Source organism: Grammomys surdaster, unplaced genomic scaffold, assembly GCF_004785775.1.
Source record: "Grammomys surdaster isolate TR1022 unplaced genomic scaffold, NIH_TR_1.0 97, whole genome shotgun sequence".
NCBI classification, from domain to species: domain Eukaryota; kingdom Metazoa; phylum Chordata; class Mammalia; order Rodentia; family Muridae; genus Grammomys; species Grammomys surdaster.
Window position 1 is genome coordinate 16,476,777 of NW_021604576.1, and position 19,463 is coordinate 16,496,239.

The following is a 19,463-nucleotide window of genomic DNA, read 5'->3' on the forward strand; positions in this document are numbered from 1 at the left end:
TGGGAAAGGGTGCATGCTCTGTTGTCTTCATTTGTGGAGGATTGGCAGGCAACTCCAGGGAGTTCCGCATTACTCATCAGCAAATGGTTAAGGCTTATGTAATAACCAATTACTGAGTGAAATCCCAGGCCATTAATTACATGCTGGGAGGACATCCTCTTACTGATTGATTCTATTCTCAACTGGAAACTGTTCTCACTTCTTTTCCTTTTAGGATTCCGTCTTAAATTATTGTTACTCAACCTGCAACTCTGTTGTCTCCTGCACAAATATTCCATGATACCATCATCATCTTTAATCATACTGTGATTATAGGAACATGTGGGATCATTTCCTAGGCCAGACAATAATATGCTGTTTCCTCTGTTTAACCATGACTATTCTATAGGATACTTACTAAACTCTACTCACAAGAACTTAGAAATTCATTCATTATGCATGGAATAAACCATTAACTAACAATTGTTCAATATAGAATTACTGGGTGAGAAAATTAAAATTCATACAGTAATAAGTCAAGCTCCTTCTTAATTTATATTTACTGGCAGAATATGGGAGGTTGGAGAAGTAAAGCAGCCATAATAATGATTCCCCTTTGTAATAAACACTGCAGCTGACAGGTATACAGAGATTGGAGGGGCAGCATTTTTTATTATGTGTCCATAGACTGGGAAGCTGTCAGATGTTAACGAGCTTACTTTCTGCTCTTTGCAAAAAGGTTAATGGATACAGCACATTTTCCAATGTGACTCGAAAACAAAGAATTATAAAAGGTGTGTGCTAGAAGTTGTTTTAATTCTTTTCAACCAATCCTATATAAAATCCAGAAGGTGAAAGCCACATCAAAGTTCTCATATAACAAAGAAGTGTTGGTGACTACATGTATATGCTGATGCCAGGGCAAGGTTGGGGTTGAGGGTTTTGATCTGTACTAGAAGTGTTGAAGATAATTTGCTCATCATTAAAATGTAATATCAAGATGGAGCTTTATACATTTAGGTAGCAAACACTTAATTTTAACCCCTTGCAAGATACACTACTATATCTACCATTTGTCTAGGTTATTCTCAAATATATTATACTTTTTAAACCATATTTATTTATTTTTATTATGTGCATGAGTGTTTTTCCTGCATGTATGTATGTATGCATGTGCATCAACGATATGCCTGATATGCCTGGGAGCTCTAGAGTGCATTGGATCTCCTGGAACTGGAGGTTACATACAGACATTTGTGAATTCACATGTGGGTGTGGAATACCAAACTAGATCCATTAAAAGAATCGTAAGTGTTGAACTACTGAGGTATCTTCTGTTTGGCCTCACATGGCTCTTTTTAAAAATTAAAAGTGTATTCTTCTGTCACATACTATAGCTAACATACAAAGAGATTAAAATAGCATGTGCAATGAACATTAGCTAGCTTGTTACAAAATAATTCTCAGTAATGTCCAACCTTCTGCCTGACAGTACACGTTGAACCACATGCAATTTGACTATTCCTCAGATTTCTTTCCCAGTACCATGGACTGCATTAGAAAGCATAACTAAGCTTATGTTTACATGATTTGTGATATGAGTGGAATCCCAATATATGCATTTCTTTATGCTTTACTTTTTATATTTTATATTTTCTTTTTCTTGAGAATTTCAGACCTACACACAATGAAACATGATCCTGCCCCTCATTTCTCTCCTTCAACTCCATCCATCTTCACGCTTCTTCCTCTCTCTCTCTCTCTCTTTCTCTCTCTCTCTCTCTTTCTCTCTCTCCCTCCCTCTATCCCTCCCTTTCTTCCTCCCTCCTTCTTCCATCCCTCCTCTCTCTGTCTTTCTTCTTTATGACTATGTGAGAAACACACCTAAGTGATGAAAAGCACTTCCAGCCTCTGTGACAGAATGTTGGCTGGCTTAATTATCTGCAGGTAACCACAGCTTCCGTAAATTTATCAATACTCTGCCTGTTAGGTTCAGCAGACAGCATTTCCCACAGCATTCATTTCCACACATTCATTCTGTCCCCTCTTACATGATGTTTTGTGAATACTGGCGCATGAGGAGCTAGATAAAGATGTTGTATTTACAGCTGAACACTCAGCCTTTTACAATGAAATGACTGACTTTGTGTCTTGACACTGGGCATGCATGCAGCTAAAAAGTTTCTATAATCAACACTGAGTGTAGTCCACATCTAAGCTTATAACTATAAATATTTAGAGAGTGATATGAAAACATGAACGTTCAACAATCTAAAACAACAGATGCTACACTGGTACCTAGGACATCCACAGCCACAGGCTATCAGCAAGGATTACAGTGTCAGGGATGAATTTCCTTCTGTAGAGTAAGTCCAGTCAGAAAGTAGTTAGTTATACTATAAAAGTCATGTCACTGTTACATCAATGGGCATGTCTTGTCTGTCAGATCACTGCTATAGCATATAGATTCCAGAGATGGGCAAGATTATAACTGTCTTTTCTTCTCCCAAGAACTTGAGTAACTTCATAAGTCAATAGAAAAGTTTTTCATCAGGAAAGAAGCATCCAAGTTGACTTGATGACTTGAGAAACCATTTTCTATCTCTGGTAATTAAAATATGGGCTATCATCAGCAAACTTCTTGTGGAAGAACCTTAAAAGGATGTTGGTCATAGAGTGCATTGTTTTCAAAATTTTGGGGTACTCACTGACCAAAACATCATAAAAGTGATCAGATCCCTTGGACTGAAATTTTTATTTAAATTTCCATGTTTTCTGACACCAAGATTGCCCACATATGTTGGCTCATTCTGTTCAAACTCTTAAGCTATATTTTGAATTTATCATTTTATCTACTGGATTTACATAAGGCATTTTTTATAATCCTTAATTTTGGTTAACCCATCCATTTCTTCCTGTTCTGCCCCATACTTGTTCCCCATTCCTGTTAAAGCCTTTAGCCCCCAATATCCACCCTTTTCATGCCACATGAATTTGAACATTTTGCAGTTGAATTCTTAACTAGTTTGTGAGGTAGTAAGCTTCCACATGCTTTCAAAACCCTTCCTTCAGGTTAGTCCCCCCTGCAGCCCCTATGGTATTTTGAACACTCTGTCACCTCTACATACTTAAGTTTTTCCACATCCTTTGCTTAACTACAATCCACTATTCTACTTTCTTAATGCATGGTCTAAGATCTCCATTTGACCTACATGGTTCAATCATGTAGGCAATGCAGCCCCTCCCAAAGAGCACAGGTAGAGGGCGTAACTACAGGCCTTAGGCCTTAGAGAGATTTACATACTAATGAAGGCCAAAGGGCAGAGCCAATTAAGCATTCTTTCCTAGACCCTTCCCCCTTCTCCCTCCCTATTTGACTCAGGTCTGTCCTGAGTTTCATGGGAGAGGTTGGGGGTGGCAGTCAGATCCATCTATCATCTGCTGTGAAAATGAACCCTTTTGGAACTATGGACATTCTCGTGTCTTTGGAGCCCGCTGTGGGAAAACACAGAGAAGGCCTTTAATACCAAGCCGCTGCAGCCAGCTGTGCCTAACTTCCGGCCTGGAGGACCTCTGTGTTCTAGCCACAGGGACCCACATCTTCAAGCAAGCTAGTCAGGCCCCTGAGTCTGCTAAGTGAGTACAGTAACTGAGTCTTTCCTGCAGTGTGCTGCCAGGGCCTCTTTCTTCTCTCCCCCACCCCTTGTTTCTCTGGGCTGTGGGTCAGCCGGTTGTGTGTCCACATACTCCCAGTCTCGGTCCTTCTGAGGCCTCTCAGCGGCTCTGAGAGCCCAAGGACTTGAGACCAGTCGATCCTCGTCCACCTCCTGACCCGGGGATCCCCAATCCAAGAGCCCTAACCCCCCCCCCCAACTACCAGACTCAGTGAGAATTCCCCCTGCTGGGCGGGACCCCATAGCACCTGCCCAGTGTTGTGCACAGAGTGAATTCAGTCAAGATTCTGGTGCTCCAGTCTCTTTGGAGCCATGGGAATCGCAACAGCCCAACAAGATTCAAGAACCCACACCCGCACCCACACATGAGCTAATCATTTCCCCACAGTCAACTATAATATAAAACATATAATTTCAATTTTCCTATATTTGTTAGGAGTAGCGTTGGTTCCTAGTATGTGATGTTTTGGAGGAATTTTCACAGATACTGAGAATAATATGTATTATTCAATGTTCCAAAGAAGTACCATTAGGTACCAGGACGTGAACAACTCAGAAACATCACAATTAGGAACAGACCAGATGCACTAGAACCCTTGTCCTTCCAGCTTCTATCAGCAATAAGAATTGGTGAAAATATAAACAAACTTAACTCCCTAAAAGAGGCAAAAACAAGTTCGGCTGCCTAAAATTGACATAATAGCTGAGCTGCCTAGAAGAGATACCCTCAGCCCTGTTCAGCTACCTGCAAGTTATGAGGTGTTTTTAAGGGCCCAGCTTTTCTGAAACATCATCACTCATGATGGGATTGGCACTGAGTGATGTTGCTGCCTGTGGGCCATTTCTGCTCCTGTAAAATGACTCTAATAGTAAACTAGTTAGTTCTCCAAGTTGGATTTTGTTGGATCTGTCACTGGTTCTTAATCAGAAATGAAGAAGGGCCTTCTGTGTAGCTCTCCAGGAAGTGTGTCACAAACATAGTCTTTCAAATCTTAAAACGTTTATCTCGCTAGATACCTTTTGCTTAAAATGTTTCTATTTAATAATCAGGTGTTAGTCTGATGGGCCTGCCTTTGAAGCGACTTAACCCTTCTCTCTTACAGCTCTCATGATCTTTTGCTTTTGTCCCTATTTTAGGTGTAATATGTCTTGGGAGTTTCATTCTTGATAATTTCTTTCTGATGTTCTGTACGTTTCTTTTACCTAGGTGAGTCTTTCTCCTTCAGGAGATTTTTTTATATGATCTTATTGAAAAGAATGTTTATGACATTACCATGTTATATCATCTCCTTTGATGCCCATAATTCAGAGTTAAGGTATTTCCCAGTGTCTCTAAGCACCTCAATGTTCTATATCTTCAAAAATTTGTCATTGACATTTATTGAATGATTCAATTCCTCTACTTTGTCTTCAAGCCCAATACTCCATTTCCAAATGTTCCGTTCTATAGGTGAGACTTTCCAATGGGCCTTTAATTAGGCCTACTAATTTTCATTTCATTTGGATCATTCTTCAGCAACTCTCTTTATTCATGTCTTATGTGGTTTTCTTTGTTACGTTCAGCTCTTTGCTTTAGCTCTGTTGGGGTGCTTTTTGATCGCCTTTGAAATGATTGGACATAGTTATAATCATGCTTTGGAATTATTTATTCATCCTGCCATGTACCATGGATTAGTAATTTTTGGAAGAAATATGTTGTCTTGCTTTCTCATATTATCTTTGTTTATGCTCAGGGATGTGTATGTCTGCAATCAGTTTTTTCTTTTTTTCTTTTTTTTTTTTTTTTGTCTATTCCAGATGCCTTTTTTCCCTCTTAGTTGAGTACAGTGTTCATGAGAGGACCAAATTGTAAGAAAATTGATGTGTCATTTTCCTCAGTAGGATTAGTATTCAATGCCACAGGCTATATACATAATCTTCCTCTGTGAACTCACTACTCTCTTCAGTAACAGTCACTATCCAAAGTTCCATATAACTCTGGACTGCCACATTTCTGTTGCCATCTGGTGTGGCTCTCTATATGTGTATAATTGCCCTAGTTCAGCTGTGGCCTTATCTCCCTCCCTGCAGCCTCTCATGCCTGTTGCAGAGACTCTATGAGCCTAAGTATCTTAACTTGAACTAGTCTTTGGTTTCCTTTCTGGCCCAATAGGATTTTTCTTCCACTGTGAGACTTCCTGTATCTGAGAACTTTTACCCTGGGTCTAGCATACTACCCAGTTCTGCAGCTTCTGTTGTGGGTTATGGAACTCCTGCCTGCAACTAAGAAGGCTTGTGCAGCTTCCTAAGGCATTAGAAAACATCTCTGGGGTATGGAATATGGACAGAAAACTATTGAATTACAACAGTTGTAAAAGGGCACTTGCAACAAGAAATTAAAGCTTCTGAATAATTTTAAATTCTTAAATTTTTGCCAATTCTCAGACCAGTCTGGTAGAGGAGTATGTAGTAACACATACAGTCTCTCATTACTTAGAAAAGGGGAACAGTAGAAATAAATTATAATCACATTTGTATCCCTCACTAGATTTGTTGAGGTTTAAGATGCTCTTAGTACAATAAGCATTTTTTTACTTATTCTTATTCCTATTACTATTATTATTATTATTATTATCATTATCATTATTGTGTGTGAGCATGTGTACATGTGCACATGTGTATGTCTGTGTATGCACATGCATGGGTGTGACTCCATATTTGTGTGGCTGTGTAGGCATGTGTGAAGGCATCAAGACATATTCCTCTTATACTCTTGTATTTATTTTATTTTTAAAATTTTATTTTATTTTTATGTATGTGTATGTTTTCCTGTCTCTGTGAGTGTATGGCATTTTCATGTGAGTTCCTCCCAAGGTTAAAAAAGATCTTTGTATCAAATACAGCTGGAGTTTGTGAGCTACCCAATGTAGGAGCTGAACACTAGACCGCAGTCTGCTAGAAAGGGGTTAAGGACTCTTACATCCTGAGCTCTCTGTCCTTCCTCTCTAAATTTAAACCAGGGTTTCTCACTACCTGGCCTTGTGTGTACTATCTCAATTGACATGGCATAGATCACCAGGTATCCAGTTCTACCAGTAGAAAATATTTGGACTTAAAACTCCTCTATTAGGCCTGAGAATGCTCTGACTCTGTGAATTCAGTGCTCACTTTCATTGATGTTGTTGAATGTGTGTGACTGTGCAGAAACTTCAATGACATGACCAGCACAGCCTGTTCCCCAAACTGAACCTTATTCTATATAGAATGAGAAGATGAGAGAATTCCAAACTTTGTATTATATTCAATTTTACAAGATACTTAAAAGTTCAATGTGGAAGCATATTTAAAACCCTGCCCTGATCTTTTTCAGTAAAAATGCATTTGTATGCAAATTATACTCTACAGTGTACACCTGAAAGTGTATTGCTCTGCACTTTTCCTAAGCTCCAGAAAATAGTTAAAGGACGTCTGAAGGATGTTTGATTTGAAAACACTTTTGTATAAGAATGTAAAATAAATTTAAAAACTGTTTCTCTACACCTGCTACAAGACTGCTACTTGGTAGAAACCTGCCTCAACACTGAATAGGCACTGTTCTCACTGAGCTCATTAGTATCTTCTGTGGCATTATTTAACCCACATACACATGGCCACACGAGAAACATATGTGGCAACCAGTGTTCCACGTGAAGCAGAAGACTCTCATCAGGTTAGTCATGGGAGGACCTGAGGTGAAGGTAAGGGCAGAGGTCTGGAGATTTCATTCACCTGAGAAAAGCAACTACACTTTCCTGCATCTCCCCTGATGTTCAAATGGATCCGGTTTAATAAGCTTCTACTTGCAGTCAGAACCTCATTTCCTTCTGCATAGACACACAAAATTTTATTTAAAATGAGTAAGAAGTATTTAAATAGTATAATATCACTTTTAAGTCTATCTTTCAGATCAAATATTTATCTAAATTACATTCTGAGGCAAGTCTGAATAAATCTGATAAAAATGTGTCGGAACTAGTGGGCATTTCATTCTAATCTCCGGGGGGGTGGGGGTTAGGGGAAGCAAGAACTGCTGAAATACTTCAAGTTCTCCTGGCTTCTTAAGTTTAAGGTTGCCTACCTCTAAGATGTTAAAGCCAAATCACATAGGAAATTATGTGCTTGAATCTAGGCTATAAATCATATAACTTCTTTTTTTTAAACATTTAACATACATTTCAGCCAAAATGTCTGTGGCCTTCTAATGATTTTTACATAGGTAAAGAAACCTTACTTATATCTAGCAATAAAATCAAATTTAAGAAACTTCACAGAATCTATGAGAGTAACCCTAACAAAGATTCCTAGTAATGAGGGACACAGGGCCTTAACTGGACATCTTTGTTAACCAGGCAAAGTCTCGAGCAGAGAGATTGGGCCACTACCCCAAACCTCAAACTTGTGATATACAGATTGTCCTGCCTGCAGAGTATTCTGGGACCATAGCCTAGCAAAGTCATCATCAAAGAGATCAGAGAGATTTTGTTCAGCAACTGATGCAGAGCACAACACTCAGACATTAGGCAGAGCATGGAGAGTCCTGAGGAAGAAAGGGAGGAAGGAAGGATTGGAGGAATTAGAGGGGTCAGAGACACACCAGGAGAACGTGCCCCACAGAAGCAACAAACCAGGAATCATAGGAACTTGAGAAATCAAGGTCTGGCCTAGGTCCCCTACCAATATGGTATAGCTAATTAGCTTGTTGTTCTTGTGGAAATTCCAACAGTGGTAGTGAGGACTGTCCCTGACACTTTTGCCCTACTGGGTCACCTTATCCAGTCCTTGATGTGATGGTATTTGCCTGGTCTTATTGCAGCCTCTTATGCCATGTTTGGTTGATGTCCCTGGGAGTTCTGCTGTCTTTTGAGGGGAGTAGGGGGATAGATCTGTGACAGAGGGGAAGCAAGGTGCCTGAAAGGCTGGAGTAGGGGAAGGAGAGGAAACTGCAATATAATATAATATGTAAGAGAAGAATTAAGACAAAAACCAAATAGATTTTAATTTCAACTGTCAAATAACATTTGAGCCAAAAGTAAATGAGTGAAATTTAAAAGAAAATGATAGTTTTATTAATATATTACTATTGTATTATGATCAGTCTTTTAAATGAAGCCCCATGCTCTCACTAGGTCAGTCATGGGAAGAACAGAGGTGGAGAGAAGGACAGAGGACTGGAGAACTCATTCCTCTGAGAAGCCAAGTGCTCTCTAACTCTAAACTAGCAGAAACAAGCCATAAATACGTTTATTTATTGGCAATACCCATTGAAAACTTGTTTTCATTTTATAGCCATGAAATATATTTTAATTATTGTTATATTTATAATGTTTATGCTGACTTTTACATGCTTCAAAAACGTGCTTCCAGAAAAATACTAAAATTCTCTAAATAGGCAGAAAAGTATTTTGAAAGACTGACCATACATTTTATTCACTGGTTCATGAATTCATTGTACATTCATTATGAAACCAATCCCAGTGTATTGTGATGCTAAGACAAAAGACAGGTACCTCTGAAGAGCAAATGATGAATTTGAGTATCTCTTCCTGTTTGCCTCTTTCTTTCTATTTCAACCTGTCTGTCTTCTTATTCTTGTTCATCTGTCTGCTGTCTGTTTGTCCATGACTATATGCTTTATTTGGTCTTCAATCATACTTAATTTATTGGGCAATATTCCAAACCAGTGATTCTTATCCTGTGAGCTAAACCTTTGGAGGGAGACTGACCATTTCATAGGAGTCAATTTTCAGATATCTTGAGTACCAAATATTTACATTGTGATTCATAATAGCAAATTTATACTTATGATGTAGCTACAAAATAATTTGGTGGTGGGGATCACAACATAAGGAACTCTATTAAAGGGTCATGGATTAGGAAGATTGAGAACCCCTACTCCAGAGCATTCCAGAATTATGAGTCAAGCAATTTTACCCACACAGCTGTCTCTCAGGCCCCTGAAATATATATTTCGTACCAAAAAATATATTTCAAATATTTTTTAATGTTCAAAAATGTATTTCCAGTTCCCAGTGAAGGTTTTGTTTCATATTCTTTACCTTGGTTTTGATCTTTTGAGACAGAATTTCACTAAGGAGACTTAGCCAGCCTTGAACTCAATACGTAGGTCAGACTGACCCCAAACCACAGATGTCCACCTCTATATCTGTGTCTAGAATTTTAATCACATGCTATTATGCCTGGCCTTGATTAAAACAGTGATAACAACTAAATGGAAAGAAGAAATGGAAGGATGACAAAGACAAAGACATAGAGACAAAGTCTCTGTGGACAGACAGAAAGTTCAGAGTCCAACTGAAGAACCTCTCTTCAGCTATCAGCACAAATGGGTTCACGTTTACTAGAGAATTTTAATTCTGGATGGAACTTACCGCCATCAAAGGAGATTCTGTCTATTACACATAAAGATCATTATAAACAGGTGCAACTGGTCAAAATAAAAAAAACAAATGACCATGTGGTATCCAACCTCAATTTATATGACTACAACCAAACTCCTACATTTAGACTCAGGGACTATTACAGGAGAAGAAGAAACATTGTAAGATCCCAAAAATCAGGGCATCTGCTGTAAGCTATGTCCTCTAGATATAAGAAAAAAGGTGGACCCATTAAATATCACAAACATGGCTACATAAACAAGACATGAAAAATGATAACACATGTTGAGTGACAATGTGAAGGGAGGAATTCCCACAAGGACCCACCCCTAGGTGATGAGCTAAGGGAATTAACTATTGCAAGAGGAAGAATAACTCTGCTCCAGGAATAAATTCTCTGATAGGTGATTCAGTTCCAAGGGGATAGCCCCAAGCACATACACATATGGGCAACACTGAACAAACTTAAAGGTTTTGTGCGCATGTGTATGTCTGTAAACAATAGCAATCAAAGAATGAAAGGCAATGAGTCTAAGGATAGAAAGGAGAGAAATAATAGAAACGCAGTGCTAATATATGAAATTCTCAAAGAATAAATAATATTTTAAAAGTAAGAATATAAGCAATAAAAAAAATACGTAAACACACAGTTTCTCTAGAGGAATCCAAGCTGCAGAGCTTTAAGGACACAGGTAATCCCTTGTCACTGAATTTCCTCTTTTCTAGTTTGTTGTACTTTGTAGCTGTAGACCAAAACAACATAATGATTGAGGGTACAACAGAGTAAAATGAATACAACAGTTTCCTTTTATTTTATGAATCCATGAAACTTAGATAGATTAAAGTGAAATAAAACAATGGTTATATTCTGCTAAAGCTCATGTCACATGTGGACCCGTTAAATGACTCATCAGGTAAAGGTGATTGCCACCAATCCTGACAATCTAACTAGAGGAATGGGACACAGTACTGAAAGTTGTCCTTTGTCTTCCATGTGCCCTTCATCCCATGCACTAATATAGCCACATACATACACACATGATAAATTATTACAAAATGATCTTTTTTTTTTTTTGGTGTTTTCGAGACAGGATTTCTCTGTGTAGTCCTGGCTGTCCTGGAACTCACTCTGTAGACCAGGCTGGCCTCGATCTCAGAAATCCACCTAGCCTCTGCCTCCCAAGTGCTGGGATTAAAGGCGTGTGCCAACACCGCCCGGCTCAAAATGATCTTATTGATTAATAAATTGACAATTTATATGCTTATAATTTTATTCATAAATTACCTAGACTCAGATAATATACTTTCGATTGTAAAATCTTATTTTATAAAACCTTGAAGAAATTCATTCCTCATGAAGTTACTTCATTTTGAACTCATGAAACAGGATAATGTGATGGTTTTCTATGATGTTGAATCCATTACGAGTATTTTATAGGACATAGTTACAGAAAAAATGAGCAAATATTTGGCTTGCTCTTAAAAACTATACCTGACAAAGAATGGGAAACTTATGCGTCATTCTCAGAAGTAATTTCGAATCATAGAATTTAACAAGGAAATCTGATGGACAAAGAAAGTTGCAGAACACAACGTGAGATGAGAAAGCAATTAGGAAAAACAGGCTAGCAGATAGTTCATTGATCAAACAGCATACCTGTTCAACACCTGTATGCATAACTGAAATGTGATATTAAAAAGGGTTCAGAATGATTTGTGCTAAGCCAATCTAGACATGAACATGAAACCTTCAAGATTTCCCTGAGCAATTATAGAGACATTGAAGTTTTTAATGAGTGGTCACCATGTGCAGCTACATAGAAACACTAAGAAAAGGGACCAGAGAGAAGAGATCAGTCTAAAGCAAGTCTTCTAAAGAATGACAAAGAAATGGATTATGATTTATTGTTAAATAGTGCTTGAAACAGAGCATTGCACATGGAAAAAAGTTGGAGTGTTTAATGCAGTGTCAGGATCGCTCTCCAATTACTTGATAACATGAAAAGAAACTTTAGAACACCATGAAATAAGACACTACTCACCATCTGGAAAGAGAAGGGAGCCTTGTCTCTCCTCAAGAGTAAGGACCTCTTAAATCCAAATAGTGAATTGCCCTTTTTTAATCAAGAGCACTAAGGTGGGGGAGAGTTTCTTTCAAGTGTGAGTCCTTCAGAATTCCTGATGTGGAGTGGCAGCAGGGGCCTCCAAGAAAGCCCCACCCCCACCCAGAAGCCCTATACATGCATGGTAGACTATTACTTGCTCTCCAGTGCTGCTTGTTAGAGGAGGCACAAGGCAGAGATCAGTGAAAAGAATCCTTACAGAAATAGACATTACCCTAGGAGCCAGTTTTAGGTTGGGAGTAATAGGAGATCAAATAGAGAGGTTGTGACCTTCATTTTATCTCCCTTCAATTTGATGGGTTATTCTTGGTGTAAAGCCTTGTAGCTAAAATTCTGACTAAATTTTTTTTTAAATATGACTTTGCAAGGTGTGTATGTGTCAGGGTAGGGTGTATTCCTGAGAAGCAAAGCTCTGGTTACACAGTGAACACCCCAATTATACTTTAGAATAAGCTTTATTTTGTGTCATTAACTTGAAGTATTACATCCTTAGCAATTCACACTATGAGCTTACCAGGTAATTCAGAGCACTGTGGCATCTAGAAAGAATGTGCAGTTTAAATGTGATTCACTAATCCATCAGTTATTTCTGCCTGTGCATGTTTTCATGATCATGCATTTCCATTTATGTCTACATTGAAAATGCTAGTGTTCCCAGCACAATTCATGTATTCAGCACACACAATGCAGCAGCACATGAGTTAGCCCACAATAACAGTTCACACATGTTCTTGTTACACTGCACTTGACTTAACTAGTTTATGAGTTCATTAACTGTCCTATTGAATGCAGACCATTTAATTGATATTCTTTCTAACACAGTTTTAGTTCCATTCTCAATGGCTTGTTTTTCAATCCATTGTAATTTGTATGGAGGAGAGAGAGGGAGGGAGGGAGGGAGGGAGGGAGAGAGAGAGAGAGAGAGAGAGAGAGAGAGAGAGAGAGAGAGAGCAAGGAGGAGGAACAAAAACCTTTAATTTTAGTCCAATTTGTTGAATGGTAGCAGGTATTTCAGGACAAACTACACATATAGCAAACTAAACTGCTATAGAACTTCACCATACTATAAGCTACAGGTCTCCTATAAAGAAAGAATGATATTTTCTAAATAAATCCAAGACTCTCATAGGTTCTAAGCCATTCATGTGACTTGTGTAGTATTACAAACTATGCTTTATAGCATGTGGTAAACTATAATTTGTGGTATAGTGAATGACTAATGTGCCAACTATATAGTGAATAACTTGATACACAAATCATATGACAAATAGAGTCATTTTTTCTGCCAAGTGGCATTTTCTAAATGATTAATAAAATGAAAGTAATTTGACTAAGTATAATCTTAATATTAATGACATAATTTTACTAGTTAATTATAAAACTGAGGAACAAATAGTTTGCCGAACTATGATTAAGAGTTCTATATTTCTAAACCCTAGAGTTGTTTGAAAAGTCAAAATTACTATATAGAATATGTTATTAAAAGCTGTTTTAATGGCTAGGGAGTTGACACAGTTCAAACTCTCCTTACTGAATAAGCATTATTGTAAAATTGGAAGTCAGATCTCTAGCACACACATAAAAATATAGATGGTGTTACATGCCTCTAACCAGAATGGGAAACAAGAGATTCTGTTGGACTCATGGTTCCCTAGTTCTGCCAAAGTGGAAAGCTTCTGGTTCACTGAGAGACTCTGCCTCAAAAGTAAGGTGGAGAAATTGAGGAAGAATTTCAAGTGGCAAACTTGTCTGAACATGTGTACATAAACGTACATGAACATTTCATAAGCATTCATCTACTTCTCCAAATAAAATTCATCATGAGTCCATTTTGCCTCTAACAGAGGAACTGGATATGAGTTTTGTACTGAAACTCAGAAGATTCTGAGAAAAGAGTCAAACTACTAAGATCATATGTTGAACATGTTAATTCATGGAAATTTTGAAGATTGAGGTCAGTTATAACCTGAAATTTAATCCAATCAAAGAAATTAAAACAATAACAGTATCCATTTAAGTAAAAGAGTCTATGTTAGCCCAAATTTAAGAACCTGAGTTCAGACATAGCTGACAGAATACTAGCATGTTAAAGCATATATGCATCTAAAAGAAGATAAAATAAGGAAGTTTAGGAAATGTCTGATACCCAAAAAAAGAAGTTTTGCAAAACTTCATGGAGTAAGTATAAATTCATCTCACCCAGGGCATATATTATATAACGCAATGTCTCTGTATGTAAGTTACATTATTGTTTCATTTTGTTTTTTCATTCCTGCTAGAGTAAAAATAATGAAAGCACAACAAACACACAAAATCAAAACCAAACAAAGCATGAAACTCAAAGGAATATATTCAAAGCTTTATGTGTCCCAATTTTCTGAGAAGTAAATCTAAAAATTCAAGCGTGACACAATGGGACAGACTTGATTTCTATACACACTTAATATGTGAATGTGACTTCTGTCACACAAATGGATTTCCAGCTTGCCTCAAGAACTCTGAATTCTAGTTTTAATTACCTTACTACTCGGGGGACAGTGCTCAGACTCAGTTTTTCTGTGTTTTATTTGTTTGTTCTGTTAAGAGAGTTCTGTGAATATGCAATGTTCTGCTTCCTTCTAATTCAAAAACATTGTCATTGGGGGATCATAAAATTCAGATTCTGATCACATATCTCATATTTCATTTTTTTTTTTTCCTTAGGAAGGTAACATCCTTAACCAATTGAAATTAGCCAAATCTCCCCAAGGCTGATCAATACTGCAACTTTTGCTGGCTGCAAAGATCTTGTCTGGAACTCACCTTCAGGACAAAGGCCTGGCAGTCTTTGTGTGCTACCTTCAGAAGTGCTAATAAACTCACTTAGATAGATTTGAATTGAAACCAGTCTGCAGGGAAGAACTAAAGGCAAAGTGCCTGGCAGAGTAAATAGCCCACTTGTTTCTTCTTGCCAGATTTCCATTCAGCTTGGAATCACATATTAAGCATTCTTGATCAGGAAGACTGAAACACAGTAAATGTGTTATAAAATAGTAACTTTTTACTTTTCCAATTTAAAAAGTCGTTTTCTCTAAGCCTGGTGGAGCAATGTCCTGTTTGTCATTCTTCTGACCTTTCTTTTCAAATCTTAGATTTCCCTTCATAACAATTTTTGAAAATAAAGAATATGAATGTGAAGTCTATAACAACACTGAATTTCCCTCTCAGTTTCTATAAATACTTATTCCTAACGATTCCCTAGCAATTTCAGTAATTAGTATAAATGATTTAAATTAAAGCATTTTGGTTCAATGACAATAGCTACTGCTACTATGGTTATTTATTATATGAATTGCTGCAAACCACTTCTTTTCATTCCCCACAGTAACGTTAATTTGTTCTGCTAGTAGCAGGGAAAAAAGCAGTTGTCCTATCAAATCAGCTACTCTGTTGGCAAAGAATTATTTTAATTATGCATTGAATGTATGTAGAATGCATTAGAAGCACATTCTGTTGTTGAGTGTCTCCATTTACATATTTCTCGTATCTATAGATAAATATGCATATTTATATGCATATATATATGCATACATATAGTCAATATCATGTGATGTATATACTACACATATATGTGAATACAATTATATGTCAATGATGCTGAAAAGTAAATGACTATCTTTGAGTAGTAATTAAATACAAAGAACACTGGCATTGTTGGCTTATATACATACTGTTCTAATTGGCGGAATCACTCTCAAAAGGGTTTGAACAAATTCCAATTTGTAATGCCACATTGACTCATATTCCAAGAGTTGTCATTTTTTTTTTAGATCAGTAGTGCTCAGACCCTTTCATTCAAGGTTATAGTATAAAAATTTTGGAATGACTCATGAAGCATGAATATTCATTTGACACAGATACATACACACCAAGCTTTGTTTTCATATGTTACTGCTGTGGCAGACATTTCTCATTAAAAGAGATCTTTTGTGCTTAAAATCTGTTGCAAGCTTATCAAAGCACCCTCTGCTTTCACAACACAGAGGGCATTTGATCCAAAATGTCACATGGACATCACCATAGGCTTTGCACTCTGAAATGAATACACAGAGTCTGCTCTTACCAAAGCTAACTGAGTCTGTCTCCCTTGGATATATTCTCCACATCATGTTCACATCTGATCATTATGATCTCTCTTTATGAAAAGGACTCAGTACTTTCTCCAAACCCTGGGGATATAGCATACAGTTATTAACATGCAGAGGCAATCATGGTATTCTGCCTTGTTCCTCTGCCTTGTGATCTGTACTCCAGCATTATTGACACTTACAGTTTCCAGAATGAATTATTTGTAATATTGCCTTTAAATTGTGGACATTCTGTCCTCTGCACAGACTTTAGCCTCTTCGACACATGGTTCATCACTGAATGAGCTCTCAGTGCCTCTCTTCAGCAATGAGTATAGTCTAAACTCCCTCTAATGATCTTTCTCTAACAACCACCACCATAACCTTTTCCTGAGACCTGAAGACAGGACCCTTTGGCATCCTGTATTTTACTTATCCAAGTGAGTTTGACATACTGTATCATTACTGATGTTGACTTCACTGATGCTTCCATAAGTTGCAAATTCCATGAATATAAGGATTATATATAATTAACTACTATATCTCTAGAAAACCATCTGCTAATTAATAGGTATATAACATGTCTAAATTAATTGAGATTATTTATGGCACACATACTAATGCTTATTAATGAAAGTCAGACATGATAATCTTGTGTCAAAGTAAGGAACTATGCCACATTAACAAAAGAGTAATAGAAAAACTGTCCATGTTGCTTAACAAAAATTAACTTCTCTGTCTTCTGTGTAGAAATTTTAAGTTTATTTGAAATCCTTTCTCAATCATAACAATAGGAAAGAAGTGCATAAAAATACTCAAATCTTCCTTTCTTCTTCCCGGTTCTTGGAAAACAGAGTAAACGTTCATTTCCGGTCTGCTGATTTCTCCCCATGTAGCTCATGCACCTGTCACATCTTGATCAGTTCACTGACTGTTGTGGTTACCTAATGCTACATAACAAACAGTCTGAAATTAGGTGGTATGAAAAGGCATGATCATTTGTTATTCATGTTGCTCGTGGTTCAGGGAGTTGGCATAACTAATTTAGTTACTTATCACTCAGCACTCCTCATGAGGCTTGGTCAGACAGTGGGGCTGGGGTTTTTCCAACAACATGCTCTTCTACATGTCTGTAGATAGATGATGACTGTCAGCTAGAACGTGAGTGGATGTTTTCAGCCAGCACTTCTACCAATGATCTCCTTATATGTACCAGGCTTCCTAATAGCATAGGCAAAGGTACCAAATATGAGTCCAGAGACCAGCAGAAGCTGCATGGCTGTTGGGTCACCTGGTCATGGAAATAGGACCCTCAGTGCCCTTGCATTTTACTCTTTACAAAGTATATAAGGCCCACTCATAGTTAAGTTGAACAGAACTGTATTCTTTACATTTTCTCAGAATGAAGATGTAGAAATAGAGTTTGGAAATGTTTTAGAATCACAAGATCTACATCTCCTCTTCTTGGTCACTGTTATATTCTTTCTTCACCCACTTTCTCATTCAGACAAACTTCCTTAGTAGTGCGATTCCCACAGGCAATGTTCTTCTGTCTGAACATTTGTGCTTATGTCTGTGAGCAAATTTCTAAAGTAGAAATTTGTGACTATGAGCATTTATAACTGTGTCTCCATGTGAATGTGAACACACTCGAGCAGGTTCTGAATGTACTGGAATAGCGTACTGTGCAGTCAAGTAAGCAGAAGATGTAGATATTCTATTCTGTCAGTAATTAAAAATAATTTTATTAAGTTGTGAATTGCTTTTTCTTAATCAAAACTGATTGATAGAATTTTTAATGTCCTAGTTGGGATGGTGAAATGTTTTAAACTAGCTAGATATGATGGTTTCATGAGACTGCATATTATTAATATCATAGAATTATAAATTAAAATGATCAAAGTGATGTAGTACTGTTATATTCATATGTATATACAAATGTCACAGGTTATAAAACCCAGAGAAATTATGTACCTAACATAGTGAATTGTATACTTGGATTGAATCAATTGTATATTTTATGAGTCATATCTCAATAAAATCTGTCCTGAATGCTCAGAGTATAGATCAATTATCCTTGATAAAGACTTGAACTATGATCAATGTAACATTCTAAGAAATAAGCTACATACTGTGAAGCCTGGGAGTCCAAAACACTGATCTATAAACTGGTTCTCTAAACATCCACTGTATTGGTCTATAATTAAAGCACTTTGTATTATCCTTTGGTCTCTAGATACTTGTGTTTGCATATTAGTTATGAGAAGCTCCTTGCATCTAATAATTGTTTTCTCTAGAGTTGTGTTCACACTAAAGCATTATAATGTCTACAGCCACAAAGCTAAAGATAAGAAAACTCCAGTCAAGCAGGGATCAGTTTAGGGGACAGTTCTAAAATGATTTTTAACTCTGGATGCTCAATTCTCCTTTGTTTTATTTATAAAACTTCCATTTTTTACCTTATTGGCTCCCATGTTAAAGTTAGCAACTTCAAATATATATATATATATATATATGTATGTATATATATATATGAATAATGTGCAAAAATATAAAAACATGTAGATATTGAATTGCTGATTATTTCCATTTACACTCAAAATTTTTTAGAAAGTCATGACAACTGTTTACCTTCAGTGAAGCTTGACAGCTGTCTGGATTTACAAGTGACCTGGGTGACTCTAGACTGTCAAATCCCAATCATTATAATTCTGCTTTATTTTCACTCTGACCGTGTCACCATATCTCATGCCTTGACATTCTATTAGGTTTATCTGTGATTTGTCCTTCCCTCAGTGGAAAAATTAGTTGATTTATTTACCCAATTAATTATTTTAATTTGTACATGTTTTAATGTGTGTGTGTTTGTGTGTGTGTATGTATGGTGTGTGTGTGTGTGTGTTTATGTGTGTGTGTGTGTGTGTGTTTTCATGTTCATGAACAAAGTCCAGAGATTGATGTTAAATACCTTGGTCTCTTCTCCCTGCGTTTTTAATTTTAAATGTTTTATTATTTAAAACAAATTTTAAATTCAAGTACATTTTGATCATATTCTTTACCTTACCCAGGTTCATCCAGATCCTCTTCTCCCTAAATCATCCATCTTTATGTTCTTTTTCAAAAAATAACCACAAAACTCAATAAAACCACAAAACACTCAAACGC